The 7,376-nt window shown below is 38.6% G+C and overlaps 1 long non-coding RNA gene across 2 annotated transcripts in view; it reads right to left on the bottom strand.

The window, feature by feature from the left end:
* Positions 1 to 1,373: 1,373 nt before the first annotated feature.
* Positions 1,374 to 7,376, bottom strand: part of Gm20139 (predicted gene, 20139) — a 66,199-nt gene continuing 60,196 nt past the window's right edge. For both annotated transcript variants that reach the window (NR_038021.1, NR_038022.1), the window contains one exon: positions 1,374 to 7,187. This is a non-coding gene — a long non-coding RNA (predicted gene, 20139). The remainder of the gene's footprint in view (positions 7,188 to 7,376) is intronic.

Here is a 7,376-nt window from a genome sequence, read left to right as displayed (position 1 = left end):
CCTCTGTTACTCATTCCCACCACACTGTTCTACACTGTCTCTGAAGGACTGAAACCATATGAAGGGAGTCAAAATACAAATTTCCTCCCTTGTTGCTTTTCTCAAGAATTTTTTTTTCACAACAAGGAAAGAGCAACTTATGAAGACAGAGGAAAACATTGCTGCTGTTTTGTTTTGTTTTGTTTTTCAGAAAACAAGCACCTGTGTTTGATATCCCTTAGATGGTGTCTGTTGAGAATTAGTGAGTGTTACTGTTAAAAAAGAGGAGTCTATCTTGCAGCCTGACTGGAACCTGAGCTGACCCATCCCTGAGTGTCAGCCTTCTTAATTACATGCTTGAAATAAAAAGTTAATACCACTGAGGTAGATAATTCTAAACTAACTTTAGAAACATTCTATGTTTAATAGCTGGTTACATTTACTAGAAACAACACACAATTAATAATGTAATTACAGGTCACCTCACTAAAGCAATATATTTTATGAGGAAGTCTTTTCGGTTTGTTAGAGTAAATTGTATGCGTTAAGCAAATTTCAAAGAATTAATATATCAGGATTATATATTATAAGCAATAAAATTATGTTTTAAAATATCAGGTGAAAAGAGTCAATGGATTTCATATATACAGATAAAAACCAGCTTAAAAATACTTTTAAAAACTTTCATTTACAATGGAATTAAGAGATTAAATACTTGAGAATAAAAATAAGAAAACAAGGGGATGGAGAGAGAGCTCAACAGTGACAGCATGGGCTGTTCTTTCAGAGGCCCTAAGTGTCTTCCTGGCCCCCACGCTGACGGGCTCAGCTGTCTGTACCCCAGTTCCAAGGGATCTAGTGACTTAAGTCTGAAGATTTAGTGAAATTCCAATAAAACAAGTCCCTGCTCACTTCAAATGCTTCAACTCGATAAATGAACACTATTGTTCGCATGGAAAACTACACATGCTAGGAAAACACTGAGAAAGAAGAGACGTGAGGTGGAGTGTGGTGGAGATCGCAGCCCAGCCCTGACCTTCAACCACAGCACAGCCTTTGTCTTGAACACAAAGCGTCATCAGCACATGAACAGAAGGAATGCAAAGCTCACGGATAGAACGTCTAGAGCGTGGTGGGGGGTGGGGTGGGGCGGGGCGTGTTTATCCTGAGTCTTTTAGGTACAGATGGAGCTTGTTCTCTGATTAAGAAACAGTTTCCTTTATTTTCATCTTTTAATAAATGATACTTAATCTTATCAAACTGTAGTAAGTGGCATTATTTCTTTTTGGTGCAAGATTTTTGATGAAAGACTTTAATGTGGGTTTTTTGATTTTTTATGTGTGTGTGGGGGGGTGGAAATAATTTTAATTTATTTTTACTATTAAGCAGGTATTCATTATAGAAAATGATAGGTTTTATTATAACAAATTATCCAATAAACACAGTGGTACAATTAGAAAAATATTTGGAATAAAGATAAAACTATGTCCACTTGTCAGAGTTACAAAGATAAACTCCAAATGGAATAAGAATTCTATCAACTTGACAAATTCCAGAAGAACTCAGAGTGAGATCTTCTAAAAGCTGATTGTTGACTGAAGGCTCTCAACTTCAATTTAAAATTCAAATGCGGCCAGGCAGTGGTGGTGCTTGCCTTTCATCCCAGTACTTGGGAGGTAGAGGCAGGCGGATCTCAGAGTTTGAGGCCAGCCTGGTCTACAGAGTGAGTTCCAGGACAGCCAGGGCTATACAGAGAAACCCTGTCTTGAAAAAAACAAAACAAAACAGAAAAAAAAAATTCAAATGCAAAAGAGCAAACACAATAAATCTAATTACAAAAACTAATGCTAAAATCATAAAAGTTAAATAACAAACTAAGGGAAATGATTTAAGGTACATATTACAGACAAAAAAGAAAGACTAAAATTATTTTTTTAAATAGCGTAAGACACAATTCATTCCCCTAAAGAGATGTAAATTACCATGTCCTTAAACTAAGATAAAGATGCACAATTTCACCCATAAAATTGAAACTATATAAAGAAGCCACTTCTCGATCCTCAGATTGGGAAGTATTCAAAAGCTTGATAACAATCTTGGTGAGTCTGTAGAGACACGTGCCCACTCACACTTGGTGAGACTGTAGAGACACGTGCCCACTCACACTTGGTGAGACTGTAGAGACACGTGCCCACTCACACTTGGTGAGACTGTAGAGACACGTGTCCACTCACACTTGGTGAGACTGTAGAGACACGTGCCCACTCACACTTGGTGAGACTGTAGAGACACGTGCCCACTCACACTTGGTGAGACTGTAGAGACACGTGCCCACTCACACTTGGTGAGACTGTAGAGACACGTGCCCACTCACACTGCGGGAATGTGAAAGGGGACATACACATGAAGGGTTTAGTTTTGTTTGCACATCTAACAAAACCACACCTTTAGTCTTCAATTAATAGATCTTTTCCTAAGAGTTTATGCTGAAAATTTCCCTTCAGAATTTGAAAATAAATAAACAATAAACCTCACTTTAAATAAGCTAGCAATAAAACCTCACTAGGGAAAACTACAGAGTTTCCAGAAGAACTCAGAGTGAGGTCTTCTAAAAGCTGGGCCTTTTTTTTTTTTTTTTAAATAAAATCAGCCTTTTTATAATATCAAAAATTGGGTCTACCTGAAGGCTTGGGATATTTTATTTAAACGAGAGCACCACACACCTGCAAAAAAATATCTACAGAATACGTTTTGATAAACAATGTATCTACAAAGAATCTACAATATATTACTTTTCTGTAAGCAAGAAAGTAAGCTAAGGATACTTTTCCACCCCCATGACCCCTCCAAATAAAACCCCACAGAAAAAATAGTCCAAGAAACAATGAAGTTGTTCATCTACAAAGAGTAATAGAAGCAGATAGAAGTGATTAGAGATAGTAACCCTTTCTGAGCACACCTTTTGGAAATGGATGTGAGTGAATTGAAGTGGAGGCTAGGAGGGTAAAGTTCTAGTAACCTTTTTAACAATAAAACCTTACTAGAGAAAATGCAACTACATATTAATATTCTCTCTCTCTCTGGTTGAGTGACTCTAAATCAACTTGTTATTGGATGGATAAAAGAGCAACTATTCTTATGTCATTGAAAGTCAGGGTTCTCACATCAGAAGAAGGGAAAATAAAAAATGGGGTAGGGAAAGATGATGGTGTCTAATTCCTATGTAGAAAGACATTCCCTTGTATGTGTATGTTTGCATCTGTCTCTGGGCATATTTTCTTTTAATTTCAGCCCTCTGTTGGGGGTCTAAAGAAAAAGACACTTGAGCAGCAGTGAGCATACCTAGTGTTCAGATCTTAATTTCTAAATTCCATTTGCCATGGAAAGGAAACAGAGGTACTTGGGTAACTGGTAAGAACAGAGAAGATATGTGGTAAATCTTGCTGAACAAAAGCATAAAATGGACCTTGAACTTATGGACGTGTATAGAAAGTACACAGGAGCTATTTCAAAGGTTTTACAACTTGCTAGATCTTCTGGTGTTATTTAGGCATTAAAAAAAAATCATGATAGGGATAGCTTCTTAACACAGAGAATATATTTAGAATATGTATATTCATACTAATAATAGATTAAGTGAGAAGGAAAGAGAGGAATGAGAGGGAAAGAGAGGGAGAGAGTCATCTCTTATGGTGACACTTTTGCTTTTTGTGGAAAGAGTGTGGGGGAGCTGGGGTGGTGGTGGAAGGTGGCACAAGCCCTGTGGCACAGCTTGATTAGACTCAAGATGAGAAGAGAACTGTGATGAAGAGCAGGGTCCTTGGATGGGTTTAGGAAGTCTCCAAGTAGGCTGCATTCTGCTTTCAAAGAGCAACTCAGAAACTCCAGAGTGAAGAAAATGGACAACTAGGGTCAAGTGAACAGGATTACAATCATGAAAGAAGGGTGTACAGCTTATTCCAGGGACATATGAGAAGATCACACATCCATATGCATTGTTCTGGCCAGAGATGTGTTAGGAGACATCAGCAGACCTAAATGAAAAGCCATTGGCTTCAGTGTGAAAAGCAAAGAAAAGATAAAAGAATGGTTCTAGAGCAACAGAGATCAAATGGTCACGACAGCTAAGTGCAACCCATGGTGTTACCTTAGCACCTGGATGGGAGGGAGAGCATAAAACTTACACGTCACTTCATTGGGATAACTGGAAAGTATGAATAGCCAAAGCCCCAAGTTAATTCTGATTGGTAAATAAAGATGTCGATGGCCAATGACTGGGCAGAAGGGTCTAGGTTTCCTAGGCATGAGGTCAGGAGAAGGAGAAGAAAAATGTGCAGGAGAGGAGGGAGGTGCCATCACCATGAGTTAAGAGAGCGTGGCCTGAGAGCTGCCCAATTGTTGTTAAGAGTAGCCCAAATAGAACCCAGCAGATAGTAAATAATAACTTGAGGTTATCGATAGGAAAGTAGATTCTAAGAACTTGGAAGATAGGCAGCTGCCCAGCTATTGTGCTGTTTAGGGTTTATTATACAGGCTGTGAGTGTGCCTTTCATCCAGGAACATAAATCATAAAAGGTAGGGTAGAAACCTCAGGGCAGGATTTTAAATATTTACTACAACAATTTCATCAATGGGAAATGTCCCACGTTTGATAATCATACCACGTGGTTGCATAAGAAAATGGTTACTCAGGTTTGGAAAATTCTCACCCTTCCGAGAGGTAAAAAGAAGTGTAATGAGACAAACTCTTAAGTGGTTTAGAAAAAGTACAGGACACCAATATAAGTAATCAGAGAAAGTCAGGAAGATAAAAAATAAAATATCAAAATCCTAAAAGTTTGGGAATGTAAGTTAGGTGTAGACAGAAACTTTATGCATTCATCTTGTTATTTTCCGTAGAACTTTAGAATTACTACAACACTATGGTTGTAAAGAGTCTGATTAAAAGGTCTTTATTGGGGATGCCGATGTAGTTCTCTGATAGAGTACTTTCCTCACATGTGCAAAGTCTTGAGCTCCCTGCAAAGAAAGGAAAAGACTAATTCTAATGGTTCTTTTGATCAATTTAGAGAAGTAAGAAGTGGTTTTGTGGGAAATTCCCGAAATTATATGCATAGATTCCCTATGGGTAAGTGACATGCCAGTAACATCTTCAGATTCATGACACAGAGGAAGCATACTCATGAGGAGAAGCAGGAGCCCTGGCTGCTGTAGGCTAGAAGGAAACAGGACATGGAGTCTTCATATCTGATAGCTGATCAAGTGGAAATATCAAGAAAGAAAACCACGGCAACTTTAATTCCCAGCATGACTAAGTTGCAAAAAGCCTCAGAATGTAGTGAAGACCTTGAACTGCCCTGTGGATATGTTACAGTCAAATCATGACTGTTCATTTTCAAGATTCTTGGGAAAACTGATTCAACAATTCAAAATTCTCAGCACTTAAAATAAGTACAAACATGTTTTCTTCATTCATATTATTCCCAGACAAATAGGCAAACAATACCAACCTAGTTCTCAGGACTATGCGATGCTTATATATGCTTTTAAAATTATAAGTACAAATCGAAGGATAAATTTACCACACAGAATAAGGGTCATATTTAATGTACCAGGAATCTAAAATCTAGTACTCTCATTACTCGGCTTAGATTGATGCTCTGTAAAAGCATACACTCTTTAAAAGTTATAGTTTTTATTCACTGAAAAATAGAAACAGCAGCTGAAGAGATGTCTTAATGATGAAGAATATGTGCTGCTCTTCCAGTGGACCTGAATTTCATTTCCAGAACTCACAGCCATTTGTATGAGAAGCTCCAGGGGATCTGACACCTTTTTCAGGCCTCCAAGGTAAACATCACAGTAATAAGTTTTAAAGAGAAAAACGAGCAATTCCTCTATGCTTGCTCACTTGGTTTTCCCCTGTATGAAAAGTAGGCACGGGTTCATTTGACAACAGACCCTGGATGATCCTGTGACCTGAGTGTGCTACCCTTGTAGGTGTCTCCTCCTATTACCCCTTGCCAACTGTTTGGTTTATAGGGCAGCATTGTTCACACTAGAAAAGAAGTTGCTACGTTGTAAGTCAGTTCATTACAAATGGTCTGCTTTGGGAGTCACTAATGGGGTTAGGGAGTCAAAGGACGATTATTGATGGCTGAAGTCTAACACCATGCAATAGATTGGCCTTCTATCCAAACTTCAACTGCAAACCTATGTGTTTTTTTGACAAATGTGATCTACTATTAAATTGGCCTGTCTAAGATGTCAAAGCATGCCCTTGCTTCATACTAAGCTAGACCTCAAAGACAATCCCCAGGTCGCTCTTACAGCAATGCTTGCCACAGCAGATTTTCCCCAAAGTGAACTCCTACAAGAAGTTACTTCTTCCTCCGGGTGATGTAAATATGGAAGTGCTTAGTATAGATCATTGTTAACACATGAAGCTTAGAGTAGGTTCTGTATAGCCAAATTACGTAGCATACATCCTGTACTCAGCAATCAATTAATTCGTTAAGTATGTCACACATTGTAACTTCTTGAGATAGCTAATCCTGGCTTACTCACTCTCAGGAGAGGTTGTCACTTCAAACTGTTTCTATACCAGCGGATAATCGAGAATTACTCCTAATGCTAATTTTAGCATCTTGCTTTACTTTTTACTACACAGCCATGTTCTATTTTATTAGATTCAATCACTAGTGAACCTGACTCAGCCTAGTCTCACTCTAACTATTCATTGAAGGTCTTATCTGCAAAGGCTCGGTGCACTGGGACCCATGAATGAGTTTTAAAAGCATGGTTTCACTCAGATCTGTATGAAGATAACTCATGCTGGGAGAACAGTGAGACGAGAGAGGTGAGTGGAAATGTAGTAAGCATTTACAGGAACTAGGGGACAGTATCTCATGGGCTGATGCGATCTGAGTTTTCATAAAAGTAGTAAGAGCTTGAAGGGCGGGCAGATAATGGTCATAGCTGTGCTTTGGTTTCTCCCACTGTCTTTTTCTGTTGTCAACAAGTGGTTATTTGAAGGATAGAGAAATGCTTCAAGAATTTAAAGAGTGAAAAGACAGACATGCCTTGAAAAGAAACAAGTAACAAAACTTGGAAATTTCCAGGCTTCCCCACTCCTTCCTCTATACAGGCTTTCTTCTGCTTCATTTGTTCATGGAAGGAATCCAAACCCATGTCATCATCTGGGCCACCTGTAGAGATAAATTGAGAGAGAGAGAGAGAGAGAGAGAGAGAGAGAGAGAGCATTAACCCAGCATACTTGCTGTTGTTGATGCTGCTGCTGTTGGGAAATGGAGATATAAAGCTGTAGACCAGGAACAATGAGAAATGGATATTTACAGTATGACCTGATTAGAATAGAGCTGGCCTTGTAAATTTAG

This window comes from Mus musculus, chromosome 10, assembly GCF_000001635.26.
Source record: "Mus musculus strain C57BL/6J chromosome 10, GRCm38.p6 C57BL/6J".
NCBI lineage: Eukaryota > Metazoa > Chordata > Mammalia > Rodentia > Muridae > Mus > Mus musculus.
This window is presented reverse-complemented; position numbering and strand designations above follow the sequence as displayed.